This window comes from Sceloporus undulatus, chromosome 10 (assembly GCF_019175285.1).
Source record: "Sceloporus undulatus isolate JIND9_A2432 ecotype Alabama chromosome 10, SceUnd_v1.1, whole genome shotgun sequence".
NCBI lineage: Eukaryota > Metazoa > Chordata > Lepidosauria > Squamata > Phrynosomatidae > Sceloporus > Sceloporus undulatus.
In genome coordinates this window covers 5,209,689-5,222,375 of record NC_056531.1, presented here as the reverse complement: position 1 = coordinate 5,222,375, position 12,687 = coordinate 5,209,689, and positions in this window count along the sequence as shown.

Sequence of the window (12,687 nt, the reverse complement as noted above, 5' to 3'; positions counted from 1 at the left end):
GGCTGAACATGCTGCCTATATAAGGAAGTTCCAACCACCCACTGCTTTGCCGAGTACAACTTCAGTCTTCCTCTCGACAGCTTGTCTTCTGCAAGTGTGTTTATTCAATTTACGACCCCAAGGTTGTTTAACAATTCAGCTGCCATGACTCCCTGGAAGCCTGGCTGTAATTTACAGCTTTCTTGCCCCTGGACTGTTTTGACACCAGGTACCTCTTGCTACCAAGGCTTACTGACTTGGAAATGCTGAACCTTGTTTGAGATTCAGAACAGTACAATCTGCTAGGGGAGGTCCTGTTTTATTTTCTCCATCTTCTGAAGGAACCACAGTTCAAGATCTTTTAAGACAGGTTCAAGATCTCGGTCCTGAAGCCTCATCTCTTCCCTAACACCACAGAGGCATGCAGAATCTCCAGATCATTTCAGCTAAACTACTTTCCACTTGCTAGCATCTCACCGCTGCCCATCATTTACATAAACAGGGCTTTTAGTCCATCATTTCTGTCCTTTTGACTGCTCATCCATGATGAAGACTATTCCCCAGCGGAGGGGAACATTAATGCAAAAACCATGACCAGTACTGAGCTAAATTAGAGAACTTCACCCATTTATGTAAATGCATTATCTTGCATACACACAACTTTTCAACCACAAGCAATGTCTCCTACAGAGAGAAAGAGACAGAGCACAATTTCTTTACAGCAGTTATATTTGGAGCAAGTAATGAGACCAATTACAAGCCTTGTCTTGAAATCTTGATTCTATCCAATACTCATTAGCACTTTGGTGGTTTCCCTGCTCCTCCTATTTCTCTCATATGAATTAAGTTTCTCAAGTGATCAAACACCTGGAGCAAATGTGTCCAGAAATGTAGTGCAGCAAAGATTTTATTTCTTGGCTAGCCAAATGCCCTACTATGCAGAGGGCAGTCCAATTTTAGGACTCCATAGTTTCAAAGGTCATCTAGTCTGAGTCTAGTTTCAAGATGAGGGCTACAATGCAATGAGTAGTCCCCCAAATGTAGACCTGTTGAAGCAACTGTTGAATGTTAACACTTATGTAAATCCCATTAATAATAGGATTATTCTAGTAGGGATTAGCAATTGGATTCATGTCAAGCAACCAAAAGAAGGGAAAGCAGGAGTTTCGACATTGCACTCCTGTATAGCTTTATAGACTATGAATTAGACTATACATATCTGATAGTCCTGATGAGAAATCTGTACTTAGCACAAGAGGTAACTGTTAGAACAGAACAAGAAGAATTAGAATGGTTCCGAGTTGGGAAAAGGGCCACCCTATTTGTTCAGCTTGTATGCACAAAATATCATATGAAGAATAGACTTAGACTTAGAAGAAGGAAGAGTGGTGATAGGAGGAAGGAACATCAACAATCTATGATATGTAGATGACATCCTACTGCTAGAGCAAAATGTAACAGGTCGAAAAAGAAAGTGCAAAGGCAGGCCTAATGCTGAAGATAAAGACAGCAAAAATAATGATCACAGAGGATCTACATAAATTCCACTTAGACAATGCGGCAATAGAACTAGTAAATGAATTTCCAGACTTTGGATCAAACATTGAACAGAATGGCGACTCCAGTCAAGAAATCAGAAGACTAGGAATGGGAAGAACGGCTATCAAGGAACTAGAGTAAAGTTATGCAACTGAACACTAAAGTTAGACTTATCCAAGCCATCGTATTCTCGCCACCATTTATGGATACCAGAGCTGGACAGTGAAGAAAGCAGATGAGAGGAAAATCAACTCATTTGAGATGTGGTGCTGGAGAAGGGTGCTGAGGATAACATGAACAGCCAAAGAGGCAAACAAATGAATCCTTGAGCAGATAAAGCCAGAAAACTCCCTGGAAACTGATATGATCAAATTGAAGCTCTTGTACTTTGGCCACATAATGAGAAGGCAGCACGCATTAGAGCAGACAATAACACTAGGAAAGGTAGAGGGTAGAAGAAAGAGAGGAAGACTGCACTCCAGATGGCTAGGCTCAATCGGAAAGGTCACAGGCCTGAATTGACAGGACCTAAGCAGAGCAATGGAGGACAGGGGGTCTTCGAGATGTCTCTTCCACAGAGTTGCCATGAACTGGGGACAATTCAAGGGTGGTTAACAACAACAACATAGCAGACTGAATAGCCAGCACAGAGGTCACCTAGTTATATCCTTCTGAGGTTGCTAAAATGAGTACCCAGCTTGTTGGGGGACATTAGCTTACACATGCTAGTAAAGCTTATACTGCTAGTAAAGGTTAGTCTAGAGGGTGGAAACGGAAGGATCAGCTGCATTGACACAAAGGAGATTATCATACACAGACGGGATAGGGATGAGATTGCTCCCCGTCCTTATCCCATCCATGACAGCGATTGAGCAAAAGCCTTTCATAATGTAGCGCTGATCCTGACATTATCCTGTCATTGAAGTGGCACTGCACTAATGCGAACTCCTGTTAATGCTAAATGCCGGGCAATGCCATTTATAATGGGACAATGATGGGACAATGACAGGATCAGCACAACATCATTTGAAAGGCTTTCACATAATCACTGTCACTCATGCTTTCTGGATGGGATAATGTTCAGATAAGAGTGACATCGTCTGAAAGTCCTTTCCGCGATTGCACTGGAAGGACGGGACAATGATGCCCTGTCCCTCATGTAATAGTCTCCAAACTAATGGCACCGAGGAGATATTGTTCCAAGCTAGGTATAAATTTCAGCAGAGTTTGGCTCAGTTCTAGCTCACAAGCTTGAGACACTTCCCCATTACAAGCTCCCCAGTTCTAAATGTTGACACCTATTTATTGTATAAGATCCTAAATTCAATCCATATTACATAAACATGAAAAGCTGTTATACTTAGTCCCTGTTGCTCAATAGTCTCTACACTCACTGACTGGCAGCAGGTGTCTGGTTTTTGAGACAGAAATCTTTCCCTGCCCTTCCTGGGAATGCTCCACACTGAACCGCAAACTTTTTTCGACTGAACTTTAGGAATTTAGTTGGCAGAAGAGAAGACCTCCATCTGAACCTGGAGAGATGTTAGAGCAGACAGTACTGAGCTAGATGGACTGATGTCCTGATAAAATATATGACACATGCATATAAAATAAGTTGCTTAATATACCAGAAAAGTAATTTCTTTTTAATTCTCTGCTGAACTGCTGAGACTAGAGGGAAGGTGGTTACCATGGTACAATATTCTATTAAACTGTAAAATTACAATATTTAAGATTGCCTCTGAGAACAAGTACATTTGGATCTTGCACTTTTGTCAATGCCTTGTTGAATTTAATGGAGTTACATAACCCACAGATTATGGAATCGGCAGCAAATGTATTTGGATCCCCATTTGCCACTGAGAGGAGGGCTTCCCATTTCAACGGCCCCACCGCTACAACCGTCTGAATAAATTGCTGGGATTATTGAGAAGAACCGGGAAATCATCACATTAAAGATACAGGATTTTAGAGAAGAGATCTTGAAACTGGTTATGCCATCACTGTTGAAATATGGAACACAGTATTGTTGCCTAGAGTTCTGCGAGGAGCCCAAAGGAACAAACTGAAAGTCTTTCCCTTCCCCTCAAAAGCCCTCCTCAACCTATGCCATGTCTGAGATAGGGCTGCCAGGTGCCAGGTGTTTCATAAAGGGATTCTATCATATAGATTACTGCAAGAGTACCATCTGACTTATCCAGGTGGTCAACCTACTGAAAAAAGGCCTCACATGGCCCAGAAGGAATTTCTCTATGTCTCGGACTGTTTCAATGACCAAGGAGGGCATCTCTCCTCAGAATGACTGCTTGAGGTTGGTAATAGATTGGATGAGGGAAAATAGATTTAAGCTGAATCCAAACAAAACGGAGGTACTCGTGATAGGTAACCCAATCTGGGTATGGAGATAAGTCCACCAGTCCTAGATGGGGTCACACTTCCCCTGAAGGACTGCCTCAGCAGCTTGGGGGTGCTTCTGGATTCATTGTTTCAACTGTATTCTCAGATTGACGCGACAGCCAGGAGTGCCTGTTATCAGCTTTGTCTGATATACCAGTTGTGTCCCTACCTGGAGCAGCAGGACCTAGAAATGGCTGTACATGCTCTAGTAACCTCTCGTCTTGACTTTTGCAATGCGCTCTACATGGGGCAACCCCTGTGCCACGTCCAGAAGCTTCAATTGATACAAAACACGGCAGCCAGACTGGTTGCCGGAAAATCCAGGTTCGACCAAATTACATCTATTCTAAAGTCACTACATTGGCTGCCTATTAGCTTCCGGGCACAGTACAAGGTGTTGGTTATCACCTATAAAGCCCTATATGGCTTGAGTCCAGTCTACTTGAAGGAACGCCTCCTCCCATACCAGTCCTTCCCATACACTCCGATCCTCCAGGAAAAACCTCTTACAATCTAGAAAGACCAGACTGGCGGTGACCTCCTGGAGATCCTTCTCTGCCGCCACCTCAAAAACTTGGAATGACCTGCCGGAAGAGATTCACCAATTATCCTCATTGGAGGCTTTTGAAAAGGCAACAAAGACCTTTATCTTCCGGCAGGTCTTCCCAAATTGATCATGTCCAGAACCAATTGAATCCACCCTCCTCACCACTTTCTCACTCGTGGATTGTGCAATAATCTTGATGTATTGTTACATATATTTTAACTGCTTTATTGTTTAATTTTAAACTGGGAGGGAGGGTTAGGCTAGGTAAACCTAATGGGTTTATTGTTTTATCATTGTGTATTGTATAATCATGTTGCTACCCGCCTCGATCCCCAAAATGGAAGAGGTGGGATATAAATAAATATTTCATTTCATTTGATGGCAACACTCTCCTCTTTGTGGAAGTCTTTGAAAATGGCATAAAGTCATAGTTAGATGATCCAGTATCTGTCAAATCCTGGCCCTAGTTGCAGGCCCCTTCCAAGCTTTGCATGAAGCCCAAAGTAGGATTTATCGTGCCATCATAATGTCCTCTAGATTCCACAGCTGGTCATAGGCTTGCCTGGTTTTAGGAGTAATTTAGGCCAACATAATTCCCCTTAACTTCCATGGCAATGATGGTCGACTGGAATATAGTCATTTGCATAACATAATCCCCTTTTGGTGTTGACTACAGATTGTTCCAGGACTCGTTTATTAGGATAATCCTTCAGCCAGCTCATTAAAGAAGTTCAGCAGAGATAACCCTCAAACCTTAGGCTTCTTTGTTCCAAACGCAGTTTCAGAGAAATCTACAGGCTGAAACAGAATTGGAATGGAGTGTGTGAAGCATCTATAGTGGTGTGTGTGTGTGTGTGTGTGTGTGTCACGTAAGTTAGCTTTGTGACAGGTGATAAGTGGTATCTGATTTTGGCACGATGTCTGGGCTGGATTGGGCTCACCAGTCTGAAGTGAGGCAGGAGCTGAGAGCTAGAATAATAGAATCCTAGAGTTAGAAGAGACCACAAGGGCCATCCCAGTCCGACCCCACTCTGCCATGCAGGAACTCTCAAAGCATACCCAACAGATGATCATCCAGCCTCTGTTTAAAGACCTCCAAAGAAGGAGGCTCCATCACACTCAGAGGGAGTATGTTCCACTGTCAAACAGCTCTTACTGTCGGGAAGCTCCTCCTAATGTTTATAGAATCATAGAGTTGCAAGAGACCGCAAGGGCCATCCTAGTCCAACCCCATTCTGCCATGCAGGAAATCTCAGTCAAAGCATCCCTGACAGATGGCCATCCAGCCTCTGTTTAAAGACCTCTAAGGAAGGAGACTCCACTACACCCCGAGGGAGCTTGTTCCACTGTCAAACAGCTCTTTACTGTCAAGAAGTTCCTCCTAATGTTGAGGTGGGATCTTTTTCCTGCAATTTGCACCCATTGTTCCAGGTCCTAGTCTCTGGAGCAGCAGAAAATAAGCTTGCTTTCTCCTCAATATGACATCCCTTCAAATATTTAAACAGGGCTATCATATCACCTCTTAACCACCTTTTCTCCAGACTAAACATCCCCAGCTCCCTAAGGCGTTCCTCATAGGGATTCATGGTTTCCAGACCCTTCACCATTTTAGTTGCCCACCTTTGGACATGCTCCAGTTTCTCAACAGCTAGACAGGGTAAGGCCTACCACTAACTAGGACTGAAGGATAAATCAAAGACACAATGAGAAATAGAAATGAACCAGAACTGGAGACTGAAAACCTTGCTTTAAGGCTAAAATCGTCTCTCCTGGAGACTGCCAGGAATAGAAATACAGGTTCTGGGAGCTGCTCAGTTGCCATGAGAAAGACCTTAGGGACCATATGTGGCCCATGGACCAGAGGAGTCACATCCCTGCATTCAAGGAACAGGGAAAAGCCCAGGAAGAGAATTTTTTCCTTGAGCAAGGTTCAGCTAGAATGGGAAACCATTTTATGTGCCTTCACATACAGGAGGATCCAATTGGCAAAACCTCATGGCCAGGACCTGAAAGCACTCCAGCTGCCACCTGGAGTTAAAAGCCTCACAATGATGTGAGGAATCTGCACACAGCTTCTGACACCGAGTGAAGCACAGGTCAAGTGGGGCAGCAGCTGAAGACTAGAACTGGGCTGTTGGTTGAACATTGGACTTGACAGGTGGAGAATCAAAGGTGTAGATGCAGTGATGCATTCAAAGACAGGCCAGAGGTCTGGTCCCAGATGTTTTGAGATGAGAATCTAGGACTCTGCTACTGCTCCTCAAAAGGGCATGCTGCACCAACCAAGGAGAGCAACTCATAGCAGAAATTATATCAAAGCAGCCAGGCCCTATTGTTTCATGGAGTGCCATGGCCCTGGCTGGACTGAAGATCCCATTTTATGGCTGCAGTTATAGCAGATGCTGGGTCAGCAATGTCTTCAGCCATGAAGCTGTCATTAGAGGTGCAACATATTGCAGGGGTGAGCATGATGGCTTATTGCTTTTCTATCTCTGAAATCAGTTAGAGGCCTACATCTGTTTTCAAAAATGTTTTTGTTCTTATGTTAAACAGTCTAAAACCCTGGATAGGCATTGCAACTCCCATCCATCCTAGCCAACAGTTTGTGACTCCCAAGACACACTGCTTTGATTGTCTTGACAAAAAGGGGGATAGAAATAAAAGTTTTATTATGATTATTATAAGACATAGGGCAGTGAATCAACTCTGGATTATAGTCTGAATTTTAAAGGTTTCATTCAAGGGGGTGGACCTATTAGCTGGAGTGGGAGAAAAGGTGGAGTGGAATCCATGCTCTACTGACACGAACGCTGCCAGTGAATTCAGCAATATCTCAAAGCTCACAACATTCTCACCATGGCTGTGAATAATGCTGAGCTACATGGACCAATGGTCTGTTACAGCAAAAGGCAGCTTCCTCTGTACTGTGCTCACTACGCTTTGAAAATGTGCAAACATGACGTTACATTTGGACTCAAAAGTACAAGATCTATCTATATAAAAACTGTATCTTGCCATTTACAAACTCTCTTCAAAAACCCCGGAAAACTAAGCTCCGCATGACAATTCTGCGCCATCATCAAACTGCTGTTGATTCTGTTGCAAGATGGCGGTGGGTATTTTTTTAAAACAGCATAGCATGAAATTGTTATCGCAAACGCAAACGTTGGTGATGATTATAGTCAAGTAATTGTGTTGTGCTTTGACTCTGTTTGCAAAATATAATCTCCTTATGCAAAATACATGTTATTAATAAAAGATGAGCATTTTTAATTCCACTGTCCTTGCCCTTCCAAATCCTACTTATCTTTTGCTGTAGCTTTAGTTTTTAAAAAAAATAAAATAAAATTCCAGGCCACCCACTATCATGACGGTTGCATTCATAAATCTGCTTGTCAGATCTTCCCATCAAATCTCTCCCACCGCCCTGATCCACCCATATGGGTTTCTGTCCCTTTTCTGAGTTGCCAAAATGTTTGGTCGGTTCCATTAATTAAACATGTACAGTATGTGTGTCTTGCCTTCTCATTATGGTTTTCTGTTGTTTGATGTGGGAGAAAAATCTGGGTTGTTTGGAAACCAAGCACACTTCTTGGGTAACCTCAAAAAAAGACGGAATCGGAATCAGAGGCATCTCTTTGACACTTGATGCAAAATAACTTCCAGCTTTCAAGGGGCGTGATTTGAAAATTCACTGGAGTCAACCAAAGGTCTCTCTGCTCACTGAGACTTAAGCTGCAATTTTCTGGCAAGGGAAAGAGAGAAATGGAGACAGGAGAAAGTGCCCTTATGAAACAATAAAATCAAAACAAACAAGTCACTGTTCAGAAAAAGCAGGTGACAAAGAGAGACGAAATCCTCAGTCGGCGCAGTCAAGTGGCATAGGTTTCACTTCACTCTATCAATTCAGATTCTGGGTGTGTTAGACTGAGACACATGTTTGAATCCCCATTCCTCAATGCATATTAAAAAGCATCATCTATTTGTGAAGAAGTCTGCTGCTGCTTCAGCCTCATTGGAGTGGTGCTGGGAAGTGGCAGTGGGTGCCTTCCATATCCGTGAGACACATGAATCCCCTCTACATTTTCATCTAGACTTTATTTTATTTTATTTATTTACTATTATTATTATTATTATTATTATTATTATTATTATTATTATTATTATTATTATTATTCAATTGAATATAAAAACATTGCGTATTTCCGTCCATTTTTCATGTGTGCATTTTCATCCAAGCCTTAAAGGAACTCTTCAAGTGTTAAGCCTAACCCCACGATAGGCTCAGTACCTGGGATAGTTCCTTTAAACTTCTAAAACATGGAGTGGATTCACCACCTCACTGATGTCAATGCACACAGCCACTGGGGCTGTGTGAAGATGGATAGAAGAGTGGCAGAAGAAAATTGCAGCATTTTGCAGCATTGGATGTCAGGGCTAGATTGGGCTCACCATAGAATCATAGAGTTGGAAGAGACCCCAAGGGCCATCCAGTCCAATACCCTGCCATGCAGGAACTCTCAGTCAAAACATCCCCAACAGATGACTATCCAGCCTCTGTTTAAAGACCTCCAAGGAAGGAGACTCCACCACTCTCCAAGGAGGTGTGTTCCACTGTCAAACAGCCCTTACTGTCAGGACGTTCCTCCTAATGTTGAGGTGGAATCTCTTTTCCTGGAGGATGCATCCATTGTGTCCTATTCTCTGGAGCAGCAGAAAACAAGCTTGCTCCCTCCTCAATATGACATCACTTTATATATTTAAACAGCGCTATCATATCACTTCTTAACCTTCTCTTCTCCAGGCTAAACATCCCCAGCTCCCTGAGTCGTTCCTCATAAGGCATGGTTTCCAGACCCTTCACCATTTTAGTCACCCTCCTCTGGACACGCTCCAGTTTCTCAATGTCCTTTCTGAATTGTGGTGCCCAGAACTGGACACAATATTCCAGGTGGGGCCTGACCACAGCAGAATACAATCTTGCCAAGAAAACATTGATAGATTTGCTTGATGGCCTCCACAACTTGGAAGTGACTTACAGGTACACAGCAACAAGGGTTGCCTCGAGAGGCCATTGAATGCATGACTGACAAATGGGGACCAGCCTTGTGTTTGGGGACTGATGTTTACAACCCTGCTTCCCCTGCCTTGGTATGTGAGGAATCTTCATGTCAGCACCCCGAGAAAGAGAGGGAGAATTTGAACATGGAAGACTGAAGGCAATCACCAACCTCCTATGCCTTAGTCTCTTCCACTTTGGAATTTGCCACTGTTCTTAGGCAAATATAATCATTTCCTCTGTAGTTTTTTGTGGGTTTTTTGGGCTTTGTGGCCATGTTCTAGAAGAGTTTATTCCTGACGTTCAGAGAATGCTGGCATGGAAGAAAGTGGGGTCACACAGCATCTATCTATCTATCTATCTATCTATCTATCTATCTATCTATCTATCTATCTATCTACACACACACACACACACACACACCTCACTTTCCTCCATGCCAGCATTCTCTGAAGATACCAGCCACAGATGCTGGCAAAACATCAGGAATAAACTCTTCTAGAATATGGCCACAGAGCCTGAAAAACCCACAACAAACTATGGATGTCGGCCATAAAAGCCTTCAGCTTCATGTTTCCTCTATACTTTGTAATGCACATTTTATCTCTAAACAGTTAACACACCAGATTCTCTTGCAGACTTTCAAACCACAACTGCATCCCTGCTAACTTCCCTCTCTCAGCACAGCATGCATCTTCTGCGGTCCAATAATAATGAGGAAAGTAATTAATTACCAGTGGAGCTAACAGACAACACGAGTGTTTTAGCAATCAGAACAAATTACTGTGGGGGCAAATACCAAGTGTAATGAATTCTGACAAGCCATGTTGAATTTACATGTCTCGTACCAAAAAAAAAAATCTCTTTTAAGTGCTCGCTTTTTTAAAAAACCAAACCACTTAATCTTGTATTCTAGATGGAAAGAAATTGTGATCTTTCTATCTCTCCATTGCACTGTGGTTTTTCAGCCTACTTGTTTTAGCTTGATGGAATGTAGCCCTTGGGCTTTCTGCATCTCTGGTTGGGGATGGTATCTTTGCCCATCAAGTTAGAGGAGCATGTGGAACACAGTTTAATTTTGATAAGCAAAAGTAATAGTGTTGGGGAGTCTCCTCAAGCAGTGTGGAGAATTTGTGGACTTTCCAATGTTGTCGGATTGCAGATCCCAGCAGCCGTAGCCAATGGTGGAGGATGATCAGAGCTGTAGCTAAACAACATCTGACAGGATGCACATCCCCCTGCTCCTGGCCTATCAACTAGGGTGAATATAAGGAAACTGAACAAACGGTGAAACCCAGTACGGTGTGAGTCTTTGTCTCTCTCTGTGTCACTGCAGACACTGGAATTGATCATAGAACCATAGAGTTGGAAGAGACCCCAATTAGGGCCATCCAGTCCAACCCCATTCTGCCATGGAGGAACTCTCAATCAAAGCATCCCCGACAGATGGCCATCCAGCCTCTGTTTAAAGACCTCCAAAGAAGGAGGTTCCACTACACTCCGAGGAAGTATGTTCCACTGTCGAACAGCTCTTACTGTCAGGATGTTGCTGCTAATGTTGAGGTGGAATCTCTGTTCCTGTAGACTTCCTTGTAGGGGAATTCTTGGGACCCCAAGTGGGCCAGATTTGACTGAGGTTTCCGACTCCTGTTTCAGGAAGTCCTCCTGGAGAATCAATACAAATCCATATGATATAATGCAAATCCACAGTTTTCTAGCCATTCCATTGAACATCTTCTGCACTTTACTTGCAAGATTCCTTCCTGATTGGCAGTCAGCAAAAGTCCCAATGTTCACCAGTCATCTATAAGAATGGAGCTGGGAACACCCAGAAGCTTTATCTTTAAGATTTTTTCATTCATAAGGAATGAAAAATCTCTTTAGGGATTTTCTCCAAGCCTAGATTTTAAAAGCAGCGTGGTTAGTTACTCATGTAGTAGTTCATCACGCTAGCGAGATCCCGTGGGAAAACAGGAGTTAAACAAGATTTAAAGCAAAGAACACCCGGAAATGCCCAAAGTTTATCACACGACGTCACAGTTAACATGAAATAATGCAAAGTTAATCCGAACTCAAAGTGGAGAAAACCGGCAGCTTTTTACTTTCGGAACAACCCACGTTATTTCTCCTAGATTAACTCCGCATTATTTCACTTGGGCAGTCTCCTAGTGTGATAAACTAACTGAATTTACAAGTTTGGTTTAAAATCCGAATGTACTTTAAATCCCGTTGGACTCCTGTTTTCCCACGGGGTCTCCCCTAGTGTGATAAAGCTCTTAGTGACCACATATAGTCACTGAAAGCAAGTTCACAGCCCTGCTACAAAACTACAGCTAAAGACACGTCACTTCTCTGCGCTCTCCTTTTGGTGAGGAAACTCATTAACCAGTGAAACATATGGATTGTCGGTGAATGATGGCAGCCAAACTTTTCTGGATTTAGTCATCAAGTCGGACAAGAGGCGCCCAATAATCCAACAGCTTTTGCTGGCCACAATCAGTCAAGTTGAAAGTTTTAATTACCGATGTGTTGCCATTGAAGGTTGCCCTTGGTAGTATTGTCAGAACGGTGAAGTCAAGCTATTAAGCTTGAAGCTTGAGAACACAGGGACTTGGTACTATTGAGAAGCTCTTATTTATTTATCACTGCAACCATAGAACATTAGTGAAAGAGACTGAAGCAGTGGTTTACTACAGTAAAATTGTGGATGAGGCTACAGATAGCACCACAAAGGAGCAGGTTTCATTTTCCTTGTGCATTGCCGCAGAGGAGATGTTTGTGGAGGAAATCCTTTCGTTTTTCATGGGACTGAGGCTATAAGTTCTAAAGGCCTTTTTGCTATTTGGAAAGAGAGAGTCTGCCACTTCAGTTTTCCTCTTGATACGTATCCTGGCCGATGCTATGACAGAGCATCAAATATAGCTGGATACATTAGTCGCCTGCAGGCTCTTGTAAACAAAGAAGACCCAAGAACCCTCTATATGCACTGTGTGGCCCATGCTGTGAATTTAGTGGTGCAGGATTTATCAGGAAATGTTGTCATCTGTGGAAACATTTTGAATGAAGCAGCTGACCTTACTGTTTTTTGTGGGTTTTTCGTTCTATGTGGCCATGTTCTAGAAGAGTTTATTGCTGATGTTTCGCCAGCATCTGTGGCTGGCATCTT